The sequence below is a fragment of the Cervus elaphus genome, chromosome 4 (genome assembly GCF_910594005.1).
Source record: "Cervus elaphus chromosome 4, mCerEla1.1, whole genome shotgun sequence".
NCBI lineage: Eukaryota > Metazoa > Chordata > Mammalia > Artiodactyla > Cervidae > Cervus > Cervus elaphus.
The window spans coordinates 51,256,784-51,274,945 of NC_057818.1; the positions used below are offsets into that span (position 1 = coordinate 51,256,784).

The following is an 18,162-nucleotide window of genomic DNA, read 5'->3' on the forward strand; positions in this document are numbered from 1 at the left end:
GGAGAATATCCCTTAAATCCAATTCCTCTTTTTAAAAAATTTTTATTTATTTGGCTGCACTGGGTCTACATTGCTGTGGAGGCTTCTCTCTAGTTGTGGCAAGGGGGACTACTCTCTAGTTACAGTGCAGCTTCTCTTTTTGCAGAGCACAGGCTCTAGAGCATTTGGGCCTCAGCAGTTGAGGTGCACAAGTTCAGTAGTTGTGGTTTCCCAGCTCTAGAGCCCAGGTTCAACACTTGTGGCACACGGGTTTAGCTGCCCCACATGTGGGCATGTGGGATTTTCCCAGACCAGGGGTCAAACACGTGTCTCCTGCATTGGCAGGCAGATTCTTTATCACTGAGTCACTAGGGAAGACCCTCTAATCCCTCTTGTATTTCCCATTCTGAGGCCAACTAGAAAAAAACAGTTGCTTTTCAAAGTGCTCCTGTGATTACATTAAGCCCACTTAGATCACATCTCTTTTTGTTAAACTCAAAGTTAACTGATGAGTAACCATATTTACTGTACGTCTGCAAAATCCCTTTGGCCACGTAACATAACACAATCACCCACACGATTACTCATCACATATTCACAGTCCAGGGATTGGGAGTAAGTCTTGAGGTTCCATCCTAGAATGCTGCCTACAACAGCACCATACGGAAGCTGTTCTTGTTCTCAGGGAGCTCCTTCAGGGTCTCTTCTATAGAAACAACAAAAAAAAACCAAATGTATTTGGTCCAAAGTCAAGTTGATATTATAAGACACTGAAGACAGAAAACAGAGATAAAGCAAGGGCCCCTTCCCTGCTCACCTGTAAATCTGAGTCACAGGTGCATACATTGCCCTCAGACCTTTAGTAACGTTCACAGGCACTGATAGTAGCTAGCCCCAAAGTTAACTCCTAGCTAAAGTCATCAGAAACCAAAAGCCATCTCGACAAACCAACCAAAAGCGAAGGTAAGGCTGAGCTAATTCAACCATGAGATGTTATAGACTTCTGATGATTCATTCATTCATCATCATTTACTGAGGATTTACTATATGACAAACACTAAGTCACTTGCTGAGAACAATGTGATGATTACAAAATAAAGCCCTTATTTGGATTGTTATTCAAAAAATTCTACTTAAAAAAAAAGGAAAATCAGGGGAGACACAAAAACAAATGCAGGAGTGACAAAAATGGGCAAGGAAGGAAAGGGGGAAATGAGGAGGTAATTGCAGAAATTTGAATATTGAAAACTTTATGGCACTGAGGAAGCATTACTTCTTACTGTAACAATGGTATTGTGATTGTGTCTTTCGAAGAGCCCTTACATTTTAGTAATATGACTGAAATATTTACAGATGCAATGATTTGATATCTAGGATCTGCTTCAATCCAGACCGGGAGGCTAGTGGGAAGCTTCTGTATAACACAGGAAGCTTAGTCTGGTGCTCTTTGATGACCAAGAGGGGTGGGTGGGATGGCGGCGAGTTGGGAGAGAGGCTCAATAGGGAGGGGATATATGTATACTTAGGTGGCTCAGTGGTAAAGAATCCGACTGTCAATTCAGGAGCCACAAGAGATGCAGGTTCAAGTTCAATCCCTGGGTTGGGAAGATTCCCTGGAGAAGGAAATAGAAACCTGCTCCAGGATTCTTGCTGGGATAATCCCATGGACAGAGGAGCCTGGTAGGCTGGCTACAGTGGATGGGGTCCCAAAAGAATCAAACACGACCGAGTGACTAAGAGCACACATGCACGCACGCATAGCTGATTCACGCTGTCATATGGCAGAAGCCAACATAACCATGTAAAGCAATTACCCTCCAATTAAAAATAAATTTAAAAAATAAAGCAATCCAGGTTGGAGAGGGGAGTATAGAAGCAACAAGATTGGCCATGAAATGATAATTGCTGAAATTACGTGATGAGTACATGTAGACTCACTGTATTATTAGCTTTACTTTTGCAACTATTTGACATTTTTAAGACAAAAAAGCCCTTGCTCTCCAGAAGATTATAACACAAGAGGAGATATTCCAACAAATATATTGCTAAGTAATTTAACAATATATACAAAAAGTGCTAGTCCAGTTCTGAGGATACCCAGAACATAAACTCTTCAAACATAGTCCCAACACCAAGGAGATCCTGGAGACATATTGGTACAATCAGCTAACATCTCACTGGGGTTTGGTGCTCAGAAACTGCTGGGGAGGACGGGGAGTCACAATGGACAGGGAGCCCAGCTTTAGGTTGTTATTTGCTGTGCAAACTAGTTTCTTTTTCCTCCATTAGAAGACATTTTCATTTTCACCCCCAAAGAACAGTGAGGAACAGAAGAAGAGAATGTGAAGAGCCAGAGCCTGAGGCCTGAGAAGATACAAGACCACAGAGGACACAGACTCGAAGGTGAAGTGTGAAGCTCAGATGCAGGTCTCTCTGGAATCAAAGCTGTCTGGACAAAGTGCCCTCTGCCCTGAGCAGTGATGTGGGGCTGGAGTATAGTCCTGGCCCCCGACAAGTGGGAAGTGCTGGTAGAACATTAACTAACCACCCAGGGGCAGAAGGAAAGGGAGCCTCAGAAGGGCCTCTCTCTGTGGTTCTCCCCGTTACCCCTGAGAGTTAGGCAATTCAAGGTTATGACCCAGCCCGAGGATTTGATAGTTCTTTTCTGTTATAAAGGTGGGTGAGAAATCACGGAGCAGAAATGGGACACAGGAAAGGACAGACTAAAAAGAGCTGTTTAAGCATGCTTTGTTTAAAGGTCAAGGTTTTTTGAGCCAGGCCAATTTCCCTTCCCTGCTGGGCTCTCTATGCCCATAAGCCTTGCCCTGTACTTTGAGCCCCACTGAACCCAGAACTCCTCTTGCTTGGGGACTAGAGCAACACATTAAAAAGAGAACTGGAAACAGGAAGACAAATGAGAAAAGCAGAGTGGCAAGACTCCTGAAATACTCAGTGTGGTTATAAGGAAGTGAAACTGGTCTTTTCGTAGGGCTCAGACTAGTTTTGAGAGCAGCCCAACATAATAAGTGACTGAAATATTTGAGTAATGACAGAACTTCTGGAATAAATAGGTAGTCAGCTAGCAAAACTACTTTTTTTTTCCTGCTTTTGTTTTCTTTGTTTCTAATTGGAGGATAATTGCTTAACCATGTTGTGTTGGTTTCTGCCATAACAACGTGGATCAGTCACAAGCACACATAAATTCCCTCCTTTTTTGAGCCTCCCTGCCGCCCACTCCACATCATCCCACTTCTCTAGGTCGTCACAGAGCTAAGTTCCCATGCTCTACAGCAGCTTCCCACCAGCTATCTATTTTATACCTAGTGTTAGTTGCTCAGTAGTGTCCAACTCTTTGCGACCCCACGGACTGTAGCCTGCCAGTCTCCTCTGTCCATGGGATTTTCCAGGCAAGAATACTGGAGTGGATTGCCATTCCCTTCTCCAGAGGATCTTCCTGACCCAGGAATCAAACTGTGGTCTCCTGCATTGCAGGAGAACCCTTAACCACTTGAGCTACAGGGAAGACCATACACATGGTGATGTGTATATATCAATACTACTCTCTCAATTCATCCCATCCTCTCCTTCCCCCACCGTGTCCACAAGTCCATTCTCAACATCTGTGTCCCTATTCCTGCCCTGCAAATAGGTTTATCAGTACCTTTTTCTAGATTCCATACATATGCCTTAATATACGATATTAGGACAACTACTGTTAAGGTGCCCATATTTATTTGGATTTGATATACTTGTAAAAGGAATCCTAAAACTCATTTGAGTCTCATAACTCTGTCTTTAACTTATTATGCATAGGACTGAAAAAAACAGTGATGCAACCAGGAGTTTGAGGAGAAAAGAAAGACTGGGGTGGAGGGGGGGAGGGAAGAAGTATAGATGGTGGCAGAGATGTGTGGATAAGAAAAAAGAAGCCCCAAAGGAAAGAGGAATACAAAGGGAACAGTAAATTTCAGAGATGGAAGCACTGTGCTAATTGCAACTAAAATCATCGAATAGCCCCCTTTCCCAGCTGGAGCTTTTCTGGGTGATATTGTCCCCCAGCTCTGTCACTGTGGCTCACAGTTAAGTGAAATGGGAGTGGAAATGGGCAGAAACAGACACAAAAGGCTCCCACTTCCATTTAAAGCCCAAGAAGGGCTTCATCACCCTACACTGAGATGTTAGACTTTTGCATTTGGGGGGACAGTTTACATTAGTAAAGAAATTTGCTTACATCAGTTCTTCAATGGCTAAAGAATTCCCTGTTGGTCCAGTGGTTAGGAATCTGGCCTGCCAATGCAGGGGACATGGGTTCAATCCCTGGTCTGAGTAGATTCCACATGCTGAGGAGCAAGCAAGCCTGTGTGCCACAACTATTGAGCCTGCGCTCTAGAGTCTGTACCGCCCAACAAGAGAAGCCACCGCAATGAGAAGCCCACTCACTGCAACTAGAGAGTGGCTCCCGCTCGCTGCAACTAGAAAAAGCCCATGCAGCAACAAAGACGGAGCACAAAAGTAAATAAATCTCAAAAAAAAAAAAATCAGAAACAAAGACGTAGTTTTTATCCTTAAGCTGCTTTTAGAAGAGAGTGGGTAAATATGTACTCAGATAAAGAATAAGGCATAATGACAATGCAACAGGTGCCATTAAAATTTAAAAAACACAAGGCTATGGGATGACCACAGGACCACCACCTGTTTTCTAGAGTTGCTGTTTCAACCACTCTAGTTATGGTGTTGGGTGACTCTGTGGTAAAGAACCCACCTGCCAATGAGGAAGACACAGGTTTGATCCCTGGGTTGGAAAGATCCCCTGGAGGAGGGCGTGGCAACCCACTTCAGTATTCTTGCCTGGAGAATTCCATGGACAGAGGAGCCTAATGGGCTACAGTCCTTGGGGTTGCAAAGATTCAGACACAACTGAGGCAACTAAGCACGCATGCACAGTTATTGTGTCTGGGCAAGAATGAACCATTTCTACTTAGTTCAGCCAAGTGTGGACTAACCTTTCAGTAGGAATTAACAACAGGAACAAGAAAAGTACAAGAGTTTTGTTTTTTTTTTAAGATAGAAGCAGTCAGCCAAGTATAACTGAAGCCTAGCCAGATATTTCTCACTGGATGCCTCCGGCCTTGTCTGAACTTCCTTGGAAAACAGATCTGGCTCCTGACCAGTTCCGAGGGATTAGCCCAACTTACTTTGCCCTCCCTTTCATTAACCCTGGGCGATGCTGAACGTAAACTTGCAGGTCCTGAGAGCTCTGGGAGGAGAGCCACCCTCTCTGACTCTGCACTCCTCTCCTAAACTTTAGCCTCACCTGAACCCACCTGGCAATCGACATGAATTTGAGCAAAATCCTGGAGACAGTGGAGGACTGAGGAGCCTGACATGCTGCAGTCCACGGGGTCACAAAGAGTTGGCAGCAGCTTCCTTTGCTCTACCCCTAAATCGCTCTAATTTTGAGGCCCTGGAATGTCTTCTGCTGCCTGAAACACACCTTTCCTCTTTTTTAATAATAAAAAAAGCAAAACTCAGTGAGACGTAAAGAGATTTTTGCACACAGTGGGAGAAGGGGAGGGTGGGATGATTGGAGAGAATAGGATTGAAACATACACGTTACTGTATGTAAAATAGATAGCCAGTGGGAGTTTGACTCACGGAACCCAAAGCAGGTGCTCTGTGACAACCTGGAGGGACAGGGTAGGGAGGGAGATGGGAGAGGGGTTCAGGAGGGAGGGGTCACATGTGTACCTATGACTGATTCATGTTGATGTATGGCAGAGGCCATCATAGTACTGTAAAGTAATTATCCTCCAATTAAATAAATAAATTTTAAAACCTCTGTGGAATATATGCCTTAGCCTGATCTTTGTCAAGGACACCCCTTTAGGGTGTTTTACTATTTTCACTAAGATCAGGGCCAGGCTCCAATGACAGGCTCAGCTTTCAGAGGTCTTCATCATGGCCACCCTTGCCAAAACAATAGAAAACAGCTTCTTTTCCTATTTCAGAACTCCTAAGCTGCACTCATACAATGCCCATGCGATGACAGATAATTCTAACAAGTTTTGGGAAATGATGTGGCAATGTCTGTCAAGAACCCAAGTAACTCTTTTGACCAAATTATCTGTTCACATTCAAAAACAAAGCCCAGGGAAATAACTAGAATGTAAAACAAACAATGAAATCACATTTGTGGTAGAAATGTTTAAAACAGAAAAAAATTGGAAATAACCCAAATGTCCAACCATAGGGAGACTGTTAAGTATGTTGTGAATCATTCATTAATATACTATACACTCTTTCAACTGTTTGTTAAAATTTAAATAACATGAAAACATTCATATTGACTGAAAAAAGTCAGTATTCCAAGCTGTATACATAGTGTGATCTCAGTAAGTAGAAAAATGGGCAAAGGAAAGTCTAAGCACAGCCATGTCTCTACAGGTGGTATGATGAGGAAAATCTTTTTATTTTTTTATTGGAGGATAATTCCTTTACAACGTCATGCTGGTTTCTGCCATACAACAAGGTGAATCAGCCATAAGTAGTATACATATATCTCCTCCCTTTTCAACCTCCCTCCCACCCAACCATCACACTCCTCTAGGTCATCACAGTGTGCCTGGCTGGGCTTCCTATGCTATACAGCAGCTTCCTACTAGCTATCTACTTTACACACAGTAGTATATATATGTCAATTCTACTGTCTCAATTCCTCCCACCCCCTCCTTCCCCCGTGTCCATAAGTCCGTTCTCTATGTCTGCATCTCTATTCCCACCCTGCAAAAAGGTTCACCAGTACCATTTTTCTAGATTCCACATATATGCATTAATATATGATATTTGTTTTTCTCTTTCTGACTCACTTCACTCTGTATAACAGGCTCTAGGTGTACCCACCTCAGTTCAACTGACTCACATTCAATCTTTTTTATGGCTGAGTAATATTCCATTGTATACATGTACTGCAACTTCTTTATCCATTCATCTGTTGATGGACATCTAGGTTGATTTCAAGTCTTGGCTGTTGTAAATAGTGCTACAAAGAACATTAGGGTACATGTGTCTTTTTGAACTATGGTTTTCTCAGGGTATATGCCCAGTAGTGGGATTGCTGGGTCATATGATAGTTTTGGGCTTCCCAGGTGTCGAAATGGTAAAGAATCCACCTGCCAATGCAGGAGACATGGGTTTGATCCACGGGTGGGGAAGATCGCCTACAGTAGGCAATGGCAATCCACTTCAGTAGTCTTGCCTGGAAAATTCCATGAACAGAGGACCCTAGCAGGCTATAGTCCATGGGGTCGCAAAGAGTCAGATACGACCAAGCGACTGAGCATGCAAGCATGGTAATTTTATTCCTAGTTTTTTAAGGAATTGTCATACTGTTCTCCATAGTTACTGTATCAATTTACATTCATTCCCCCACAGGAAAATCTTAAACTTTACAAAGTTTCTGTAATAAATATGGTGTGTGTGTGTGTGTGCTGGGCTGTGCTCAATCTTGTCTGGCTCTTTGCAACCCCATGGATTGCAGTCTGACAGGTTCCTCTGTCCATGGGATTCTTCAGACAAGAATACTTGTGGGTTACCATTTCCTCCTCCAGGGGATCTTCCCAACCCAGGGACTGAACCTACATCTCCTGTGTCTCCTGCATTGCAGGTGGATTCTTTACCACTGAGCTATCCAGGAAGCCCCAAACACGTGCATGCACAGTCATAAACCACGTTGACCCCAACCCAGCTGGCGCCGTGAGAGGATGGGTGGGCCGGAACTGCTTGCTGCCAACAGAGCCGGTCCTGGGTCAGGCAGGAAGCCAAGATACACACACATGAAAAGAAACAGCGAGTGTGACACACCCCTCCGCTGAGCCCACAATCAGGTTTCCCAGGGTCCTTGCAGGGTCCCCTGAGCTTCCTGGCACTAACTGCTCACCTGGGGCCAAGCCAGGCAAGCAGTGCTGCTCTGTTTCACAGGTGGCTCACCTAGGAGCTCTGACCAAATGGGTGAGATGGCCGGAAATGAAAAGCCATGTTCCTCTGAAGCAGAGTCAGAAAGGTGATTCTCCAGCAGCTGGTTCCCTGGGAGGGAGCCCCACACCAGGAGCCCCTCCCTATGGCCACCCAGTTTCAGCTCCTGTGTTTTCCTTTCGGGGCCCGTCAGACAACTTTGGGATTTCTTTGCACAAGGACAAATTGTGCCCAAAAGCCGTAAGAGAGCAGGCTGGAAGAGGCCCTAACGCTGTGCAACCTCCAGTTGGCAGGAGGACCAGGGCCGTGCCTGCCCAGGTGCAGGCAGACTTCCCCGCTCTGCTGGTAACAACTCATTCACCCGGTGTCTGCTGTGTGCCAGCCACTGGGCTGTTGTCCTTGTCTGACTCTTCCGTGGCCCCCATGGACTGTGGCCTGCCAGGCTCCTCTGTCCATGGGATTTTCCAGGCAAGAATCCTGGCGTGGGTTGCCATTTCCTCTTCCAGGGGATCGTCCTGACCCAGGGACTGAACCAGAGTCCCTTGTGTCTCCTGCACTGGCAGGTGGATTCTTTGAGGCACCAGGAGAGCCCTGCCAAGCACTATACCCAGGGCTTTATTTTTTTTTTTAATTAGAGGTAATTAAACTTTTAAAAAATATTTATTTATTATTTTTGGCTGTGTCAGGTCTTAGTTGCAGCATGCCGGCTTCTCTCTAGTTGCAGCCCACGGGTTTAGTTGCCGTGTGGCATGTGGGATCTTTGTTCCCTGACCAGGAATCAAAACTGAGTCCCCTGCATTGGAAGGCAGATTCTTAACCACTTGACCAACCAGGGAAGTCCCTACCTGGGGCTTTAAATGTTCTTCTCAATTAATTCTTATTAACATTTTGTGAACTACACAGTCCACTACAATAGTTAAACACAGGCCCTGGGGTCAGACAGTCCAAACTCAGAACCCCAGCTCCATTACTTATGTGTTACATTACCTTGGACCTGCTACTTAAATTTTCTGTACCTCAGTTTCTCATCTGACAAATGACGGCTACCCTACTAATTAGATCCTAGAAACATATAAGGATTAACTCAATAAGTATAAAGTGCTCCATGTTGCCTACAGTAATAACTATTATGTGGGCATCATCTGTGTTTGACGGATGTAGCAACTGAGTCTTGCAGAGTGTTTAAGTCACTTGCCAAGGTCACACAGGTAATGAAGGACAGTGTGTGTTAGCTGCTCAGTCGTGTCCGACAGTCGTATCCGATAGTCATGTCTGACTCTTTGCAACCCCGTGGACTATAGCCCACCTGGCTTCTCTGTCCATGGAATTCTCCAGGCAAGGATACTGGAGTGGGTAGCCATTCCCTTCTCCACGGGGTCTTCCTGAGCCAGGGATCAAACCTGGGTCTCCTGCATTGCAGGGAGATTCTTTACCATCTGAGCCACCTGGGAAGACAAAGCATGGATTTAAATCCAGATCCGATCTACCTGATTCCAGAAGCACATGGACACCTGACACATCTTAGTGCCTGAAGCCTCTGTCTCTGTCTCTTAGTAAACTGTCCTTAGGGAGCAGCTGGGTGGTAAAAGAGATACAGTAGAACCCAGGTTTTGGTTAAGTTCCTAGAGTCATCCTAGAGAAGTAGAAATGTGCAAGGCCCAGAGCCAACCCTAGGAATGTGGGGTCTGGAAAATTTTCACACACCCTAACCCCAGTGATCTTACAAAGTGCTTCAGGCTAACATCAAAGGCAGTGTTGATGGGGAAGAGAAGTCACATGGGACACCACGAAGCCTTAGCAGAATGGAGTCCCACTGAGGTGACTTGGTGTTTTGGTATGGTCAAGGGGATCCAAGCTTAGTATGGGAGCCTCAGGGAAAAAAACTGGCACAGTTGCTTTGAGCATTTTTGTGCATCTTTCTCTCTACTCTACCCTTAACTACTGCCCACACTCCTGTTCAGAACAGGTAAAGAAACTGTAGTTTATGGGACTTTCGTGGTGGTCTAGTGGTTAAGATCCCTTCTCCTTTTGGAGAAGGGATCAGCAGAGGATGAGATGGTTAGATAGCATCCCCGAATCAATGGACATGAATTTAAGCAAACTCTGAGAGATAGTGGAGGACAGGGGAGCCTGGAGTGCTACAGTCCATGGAGTTACAAAGAATCATATACGATTTAGCCACTAAACAACAACTATGCATATAAGTTACATAAGCAGGGTGACAGTATAGAGTCTTGGCATACTCCTTTCCCAATTTTGAACCAGTCAGTTGTTACAAGTTTGGCTCTAACTGTTGCTCAGAAGGTTTCTCAGAAGACAGGTAAGGTCATCTGGTATTCCCATCTCTTTAAGTATTTTTCACAGCTTGTTGTGATCCACATAGTCATAGGCTTTAGCATAGTCAATGAAGCAGAAATAGATGTTTTTCTGGAACTCCCTTGCTTTCTCCATGATCCAATGAATGTTGGCAATTTGATTTCTGGTTCCTCTGGCTCTTCGAAACCCAATTTGTATTAATACATCTGGAATTGTCTCTAGGGAACTACAATTTCTTTTTTTTTAATTAATTAATTTCTTTTAATTGGAGGCTAATTACTATACAATATTATGGTGGTCTTTTCTTTTTTTAAAAAAAAATTTTGGCCACATCATGTAGCATGCGTGCATACTAAGTCACTTCAGTCCTGTTCTACTCTTTGAGGCCCTATGGACTGTGGCCCACCAGGCTCCTCTGTCCATGGGGATTCTCCAGGCAAGAATACTGGAGTGGGCTTCTGTGCCCTTCTCCGGGGGAGCTTCCCGACCCAGGGATTGAACTCAAGTCTCTTATGTCTCTAGCACTGGCAGGCGTTCTTTACCACCAGCACAACCTGGGAAGCCCACAGATACATGGGTGGTGATGGCTAAATACTCAACATCTAATTTCTGAGAGCTGACCTCAGGCTGTTCAAGGTGGCCTGGCATTTCATCCTCTGCTCTCCACACCCTCACAACTTACACATCCGAGAATAAAACAAAGTGGGGTGGTCCAGCAGTTAAGATTTCACCTACCAATGCAGAGGGGTGCGGGTTTGACCCCTGGTTGGGGAACTAAGATTTTACATGCCATGTGGCATGGCCAAAAATAAATAAATAAAACAAAGCAAATTTCAGGCCATATTAAGGAAATTTCGTACACCTTTTTAATTGGTCCTCTGACAATACGAGTTACCAGTACTTTGCATAAAAAGCAGAAACATAAACAGAGCAAACCCAGCTCCTGAATCACTTCCTCTCCCTATCAACTGCCATTGCCCCCCATCCCCTGACTCTGACCCACATGCGCAGCCCCAGGCATAGGTAATATAATACAGTTCAGTTCAGTTCAGTCGCTCAGTTGTGTCTGACTCTTTGCAACCCCATGAATCGCAGCACGCCAGGCCTCCCTGTCCATCACCAACTCCCGGAGCTTACTCAAACTCATGTCCATCGAATCGGTGATGCCATCCAGCCATCTCATCCTCTGTCATCCCCTTCTCCTCCTGCCCCCAATCCCTCCCAGCATCAGGGTCTTTTCCAATGAGTCAACTCTTCACATGAGGTGGCCAAAGTACTGGAGTTTCAGCTTTAGCATCAGTCCTTCCAATGAACACCCAGGACTGATCTCCTTTAGGATGGACTGGTTGGATCTCCTTGCAGTCCAAGGGACTCTCAAGAGTCTTCTCCAACACCACAGTTCAAAAGCATCAATTTTTCGGCGCTCAGCTTTCTTCACAGTCCAACTGTCACATCCATACATGACCACTGGAAAAACCATAGCCTTGACTACACTCCTACTCAAATACAGCATCCACACTCCGCTCTTAAGTGGGAGCAACATAGAAGACATTAGGACTCCACACGGCTGCACATATGTGTTATACAGGCCCCCAGACAACATTAAGAACATAATCCCACCCTTCAGCATACAGGAATACAGAGAGCTGGAGCAGGCCATGTGCCTATGCGCTCCCTGAGTGTTCCCTCCCGCTCTATGAGGGAAGAGGAAAACATGAAACAGAGAACCTGGGGACCATGAAACAAACTTCCTGCTATTTGTTACAGGAAACTGCAGGCAGGAAACAGCCAGGAAGGTTATCAAACAATCATAGCCCACTCTGGAAACTGAATGTGAGGCTCTGGGGAGGCAGAGTGGAGGGGGGTAGGTCGGGGAGGAGGTGGGAGAACAGAAAAGTAAGTCGTATCACCCCCCTCAACAGGACAACTCTCCGAGAGGGCAGGAAACCTACCCTGCTTCCGCAGGTGCCTCGGGGGCTCCAGGCTCCACAGACCCTCCTCACCACACCCACAGTGGGTGACGCCTTCAGGCCACCGAGACACAGGGCTGGGGAGGGAGAGGCACAAACAGAACTCACAACCTGCTCACTTGGGGGGCGAAGGGGGGAGGCAGGCATGTGAGACCCAAAGAAAGGAGAATGCAGGTCCCTTCCACCCCTGCCCTGACTCCCCTGCTGCTGACCTGAGATCAAAGATCATCTCACTCAAACCCAGCAATTTCCACACAAGAAACTCACGTCCAGAGTGAGCATGTGACTTTCTCACGGTAACAAACGGAGCAGGCCCCTTAGCTGACTCAGAACTAGCTCTCCCGTAGGATGAATCGAGAAAGCAGCACTGACAAATGTACGCTTGTCGTTCAGTCGCTAAGTCATGTCCCAGTCTTTGCACCCACAGGCACTTCAGCGCACACTGCCCTGCATAAAAGAACGAGTGGGAAGCTGCTGTGTAGCACAGGAAGCCCAGCTTGGCGCTCTGTGAGACGGGAGGGGGAGGGGAGGGGATATATATAATTATGACTGATTTGCATTGTCGTATGGGAGAAACCAGCACAACATTGTAGAGCAATTGTTGTTTAGTCGCTAAGTTGTGGCCGACTCTGCGACCCCATGGACTGTAGCCCGCCAGGCTCCTCTGACCATGGGATTTCCCAGGCAAGAATACTGGAGTGGGTTGCCATTTCCTTTCCCAGGGGATCTTCCCCACCCAGGGAATGAACCCACGTCTCCTGCATCGCAGGCAGATTCTTTACTGCTGAGCCACCAGGGAAGTCCAGTAAAGCAATTATCCTCCAATTAAAAATTTAAAATTAGTGCTCGCTTCGGCAGCACATATACTAAAATTGGAACGATACAGAGAAGATTAGCATGGCCCCTGCGCAAGGATGACACGCAAATTCGTGAAGCGTTCCATATTTTTAGCCAGGACATGGAAGCAACCTAGATGCCCATCAGCAGATGAATGGATAAGGAAGCTGTGGTACATATACACCATGGAATATTACTCAGCTGTCAAAAAGAATTCATTTGAATCAGTCCTAATGAGATGGATGAAACTGGAGCCCATTATACAGAGTGAAGTAAGCCAGAAAGATAAAGAACATTACAGCATACTAACACATATATATGGAATTTAGAAAGATGGTAATGATAACCCTATATGCAAAACAGAAAAAGAGACACAGAAATACAGAACAGACTTTTGAACTCTGTGGGAGAATGTGAGGGTGGGATGTTTCAAAAGAACAGCATGTATACTATCTACGGTGAAACAGATCACCAGCCCAGGTGGGATGCATGAGACAAGTGCTCGGGCCTGGTGCACTGGGAAGACCCAGAGGAGTCGGGTGAAGAGGGAGGTGGGAGGGGGGATCGGGATGGGGAATAAGTGTAAATCTATGGCTGATTCATATCAATGTATGACAAAACCCACTGAAATGTTGTGAAGTAATTAGCCTCCAACTAATAAAAAAATTTAAAAAAATAAATAAATAAATAAATAAATAAATAAAAATAAAAATAAAAATTTAAAATTACAAAAACAAAAGAACCAGCTCTCCTTTCTCCCAGCCCAGGGCCCTGCCCCACCTCTGGATGTCCCCAGGGATCCAGTGTGTGAACATCTTCTCAACAGAACTCTAGAGTCCTCACTCAAGACAGGGAGTGGAACTGGATCAGCCCTCTAAACGTGTAGTGGAAGGTTAATACCTCCTTCTGTCCATCTGCACTGGCTGGCTGGGACCCCGAAGAGAGATTAACCCTCCATTTCAGAAGAGATGGGGAGCATGCAGCCTTGTGTGTGGGTGACAGGATTTCCACTTCACATGCTAGGCTGAAGCTCCACCATGCCTGCCACTGCTCTCAGACGTCCCCACCCTTCCTGGAGTGAAACAGCCGCACTTCATGGAAAATGCCACCTCCACCTCCACCTCCAGTGGGGCTAGGCCTGATAGGACCACTGCTCCTGTCCCAGTGCTCATCCCCCTGAGCCCCAAACCACACAGACACTGCCGCACCCGCCCCCTGTCCTGTCCCACTCAGATGGTGAGCCACCCAGGAACAGGCAGAGAAGCGAAACCCACCCCGGAGAGGGAGTGGGTGGGGAGGGGCTGTCAGAGAGGACAGAAGCGAATGAAAGGTGAAGGGAAAACGAGAATAAAAGCCACTGTCTGGAAGCGCCTCCTCCAGCACAGATGTTAGCACAATTTCCTCCACTCTCAAAACAAAACACACCCTCCTGCAGCCCAGAGAAGGACAGAGAGCAGAGCCTGCCCTGTCCACCTCAAAGAGGGGCGAGACCCCAGGTGCAGGCAGCTGGGGAAGGCAGGAGCCCATACTTTCCAGAGTCAGACATCCAACCGCAGCTCAGTTGCAAATATCCACATTTGAGATTCTGTTTCCGTTTGCTCCAAGATGAGACTTAAACATCTCAGTTTTTGACAAACACCCCAGGTAACTCTGAGGCAGACGGTCTGAGGGCCACCCTAGGAGAAGTCCCGCCTCGTCACTTCCCCCACAGGATGGCTGAGAGGTGAAGAGCACAAGTAGAAAATCCCACCTGATGTGAAAAACCGACTCACTGGAAAAGACCCTGATGCTGGGAAAGACTGCGGGCAGGAGGAGAAGGGGGTGACAGAGGATGAGATGGTTGGATGGCATCACCGACTCAATGGACATGAGTTTGAGCAAACTCTGGAAGATAATGAAGGACAGGGAAGCCGGGTGTGCTGCAGTTCATGGGGTTGCAAAGAGCCAGACACAACTTAGTGACTGAACTACAACAGAAAGTTCCCCACACCCCCCGCCCCTGCCCGGTGACATGTCTTCAAGTTCTGGCTCAAATCAGGTACCCTACAGGTACCTATAGTACCCTGCACAACAAACCACAGCTTAATCATTGTTAAAAAAAAAAGGGCTAATAAAGTCCCCACTGCATGCACCTTGTGAGGATCAAGGGAGCTCGTCTGATTATTAAAGTATTTAGCACGTGCCTGGCCTGCGTTAAGCACACAGTGTTTGTTGACTATTAGCTGTTCTCTTCAAACACGACCAGCAGTACTAATTGTCAATTGTACTGTAATTATTAGCAAGCTCGCAGGGTTTATGGACTGATAGGAGTTCATGATGCAATTCGTGCACATAAAACTCATTACTCTCAAGGAATTGACAGGCCAAGGAATCTTTAAGCAAAAAGGAGCTTCCCGAGGAGGTTTATAGACCTTGTGGCCCAGTTACCAGCTTCATCCTTCTGAGGCACCTCTTCCCCCACCCCGCCCACCCCGCCTTAGTCTCACCCCTCTCTCTTCTGTCCCTGGACGTGGCGCTCTCACAAAACCTGGCGTCCACACTGTGCTCTGTGCTTCCTCACCAACGTTAAAGTGCTTCATAGTGTGTTCTGAGTGCTGCCCTCTCCTCCATCTTCTCCAGAAGGCCTTACTTTCCCCCCTCCTCCCCACCTCCCCCATCATCAATTAACAGCTCGCATTTTCCGAAAGACTTTCAGGCAGTTAGTATGTGACCCCCAGGTTAAGAATACCTATCTAATTGCCATACATCCATATGAGTCGGCCTAGGGAAATAAAAAAAGAATACCTATCTAAGCCAAACTCTGAAAAGTCACCCTGACCAGAGAAAAAAGGGTGATGAAGAGTAGAACGCAGCCCTGGAACTTGTGACGAGGAGACCAGGAGAGCTGTACTGCACAGGCCAGCCTCTGGGCCGGCTCCCACTTCTCCAACCTGGCCTCGCCCACCCGCCCACCCTCTGCAGCCCCCGCCTCCCTGGGGAGCTTCTTCCCGCTGCCCATAGTGTATCTCCACCTGCACGATCCACAGGCATCTTATCTAAACATACCCGAGTTGGGCTCTCCTGGTGGCTCAGTGGTAAAGAATCCACCTGCCAGTGCAGGGGACACGGGTTTTATCCCTAGTCTGGGAAGATCCCACTCGCCGAAGAACAACTAAGCCCGCGCCCCACAACTATTGAGCCTCTGCGCTAGAGCCTGTGTGCACCAACCCCGGAAGGCCGTGTGCTCTACAGCCGAACTCCGCAACAAGAGAAGCCACCGCAATGCGAGGCCCACGCACCACAGCTAGACAGTTCCCCTGCTCACTAGAGAAAAGCCTAAGCAGCAACGAAGACCCAGCACAGCTAAAAATAAATAAATAAGGTGAGTTTAAAAATAAAAAATAAACACACCCAACTCGGTTAGCGACTCGGTCCCTAGGCAACCAGCCCTCATCCTTCTCTCGGGGCTCAGGACAGCTGATCACCCCAGAGCCCGCACAGGACGGGACGCGCCTCCCACTTGCCTTCAGGCCTCCCCCTCGCCATGGCCGGCCAGGGCTTCGGAACACTCTCCTGGCCCCCGCTCTCTGTGCCCTCTGCTCCCCCACTTCCGACTCTCACAGGGGCCCTCCACGGCCACAGTTCTCCCAGCTTAACAGCTGCCAGAGAGCACATCCTGAAACACAGATCTGACCAGGTCGCTTCTCACTTAAAGCCCCTGGTAGTTCCCCTCTCACAAGAGTCTAAACTCCTTAGGCTGCTGATCAAGACTTCCACAGGTTCAAAGGACCCCACCCCTCCTGCCGTCAAAGAAGGCGCCAGATAAGACCAGGCCCAGGAGATCCACCCCCTTCACTCTACTCTAAAAATCCAGCATCCAACATAATAGCCGGGAGTGGGCCCCTCCCATACAGATATTATTAGTCAGATTTATTTGGTCTCATAGTAGATCCTTGGACGCACAGATATCAGTAAGAAACAGGGAAAAAAGGGCCTGGCAGGGCGTTCAGGCTGTAGGCTTTGAGTTCATCTAGTCAAATCTCCCCATTTTGCAGCATGCATGCTAGTCACTTCAGTCCTAGTCAACTCTTTTGAGACCCCATGGACTATAGCCTGGAGGGATTCTCCAGGCAAGAATACTGGAGTGGGTTGCCTTTTCCTCCTCCAGGGGATCTTCCCGACCCAGAGACTGAATCTGTGCCTCCTGTGTCTCCTTCAATGGAAGGCAGATTCTTTATCACTGATGCACCTGGGAAGCCCCAGGCAAAGGTAAAGCCTAGAAAAGTTGAGCTACTAATTCAAGACAAGAGCTTAGTCAACAGCCCCAGGGCCCAGGTTTCCTGGCCCACAATTCTGCTTCTTCTGCCAAAAGGCCTAGAAAACTCTCCCAAGTGCAACTGACTGGGATTTCCACAACCCTCCCCTTCTCCTGCACACAACTCGGGACCCCCCTACACCACCCCACAAGCCTACAGATTCTAATATGATCTGGAAGAAACAGAACAGGGAAGCTCAAACCATGGTACCAGTTTCAGGTGGAAACTCCTGAGGACAAACACGAGGGCCTTTGACTATAGAAGAAAAAAAAAAAAAGAAAGAAAAATAGACCCATTGTTCTTATGGGTGGAACCCAACCATAGCAGAATCAAGGAAAACAGTTCTATGCCCAGAGATCAGGACTTGACCAGAAAGTATCAGAGTGGAGAAGGAAGAAAAAGAGAAAGAAACACATACTTGAAAGAAATAAGGGCATGACAACAGTTCTTACCCACCCCTGGCTTTTGTTTTTTATTGGGGTTTTTTTGTTTTGTTTGTCTTTCTTCACATAGGCCTGAGTCCTCCAGGATCCAGGAGGACCAGGAAAAGGAGTGGCTCCCTGGAGGGTGGAGGACACAGGATGAGATTCGATGGCTCTGTTTTATGGCTGTACTGTTAGTAGAAAAAGAAGTCACTCTATCAGTAATTTCCCCAAGTGCTGGTGAGAGAAAAAACAAAACAAAAAACACTCCACCCCTAGCAAAGGAAACAAATCCTCCTGCAAAATACAAGGACCCTATTTGGGGACCGGGGCTCTGCCCACTCAGTACTGCAAGAAACAGAAGGGAAAAGC

The 18,162-nt window shown here is 46.9% G+C and overlaps 1 non-coding gene across 1 annotated transcript; it reads left to right on the plus strand.

The window, feature by feature from the left end:
- The first annotated feature begins 13,078 nt into the window (after positions 1-13,078).
- LOC122693024 lies at positions 13,079-13,185 on the plus strand. The gene has a single exon (XR_006340823.1). It is a non-coding gene; the product is annotated as a U6 spliceosomal RNA (small nuclear RNA).
- The last annotated feature ends 4,977 nt before the right edge of the window (positions 13,186-18,162 follow it).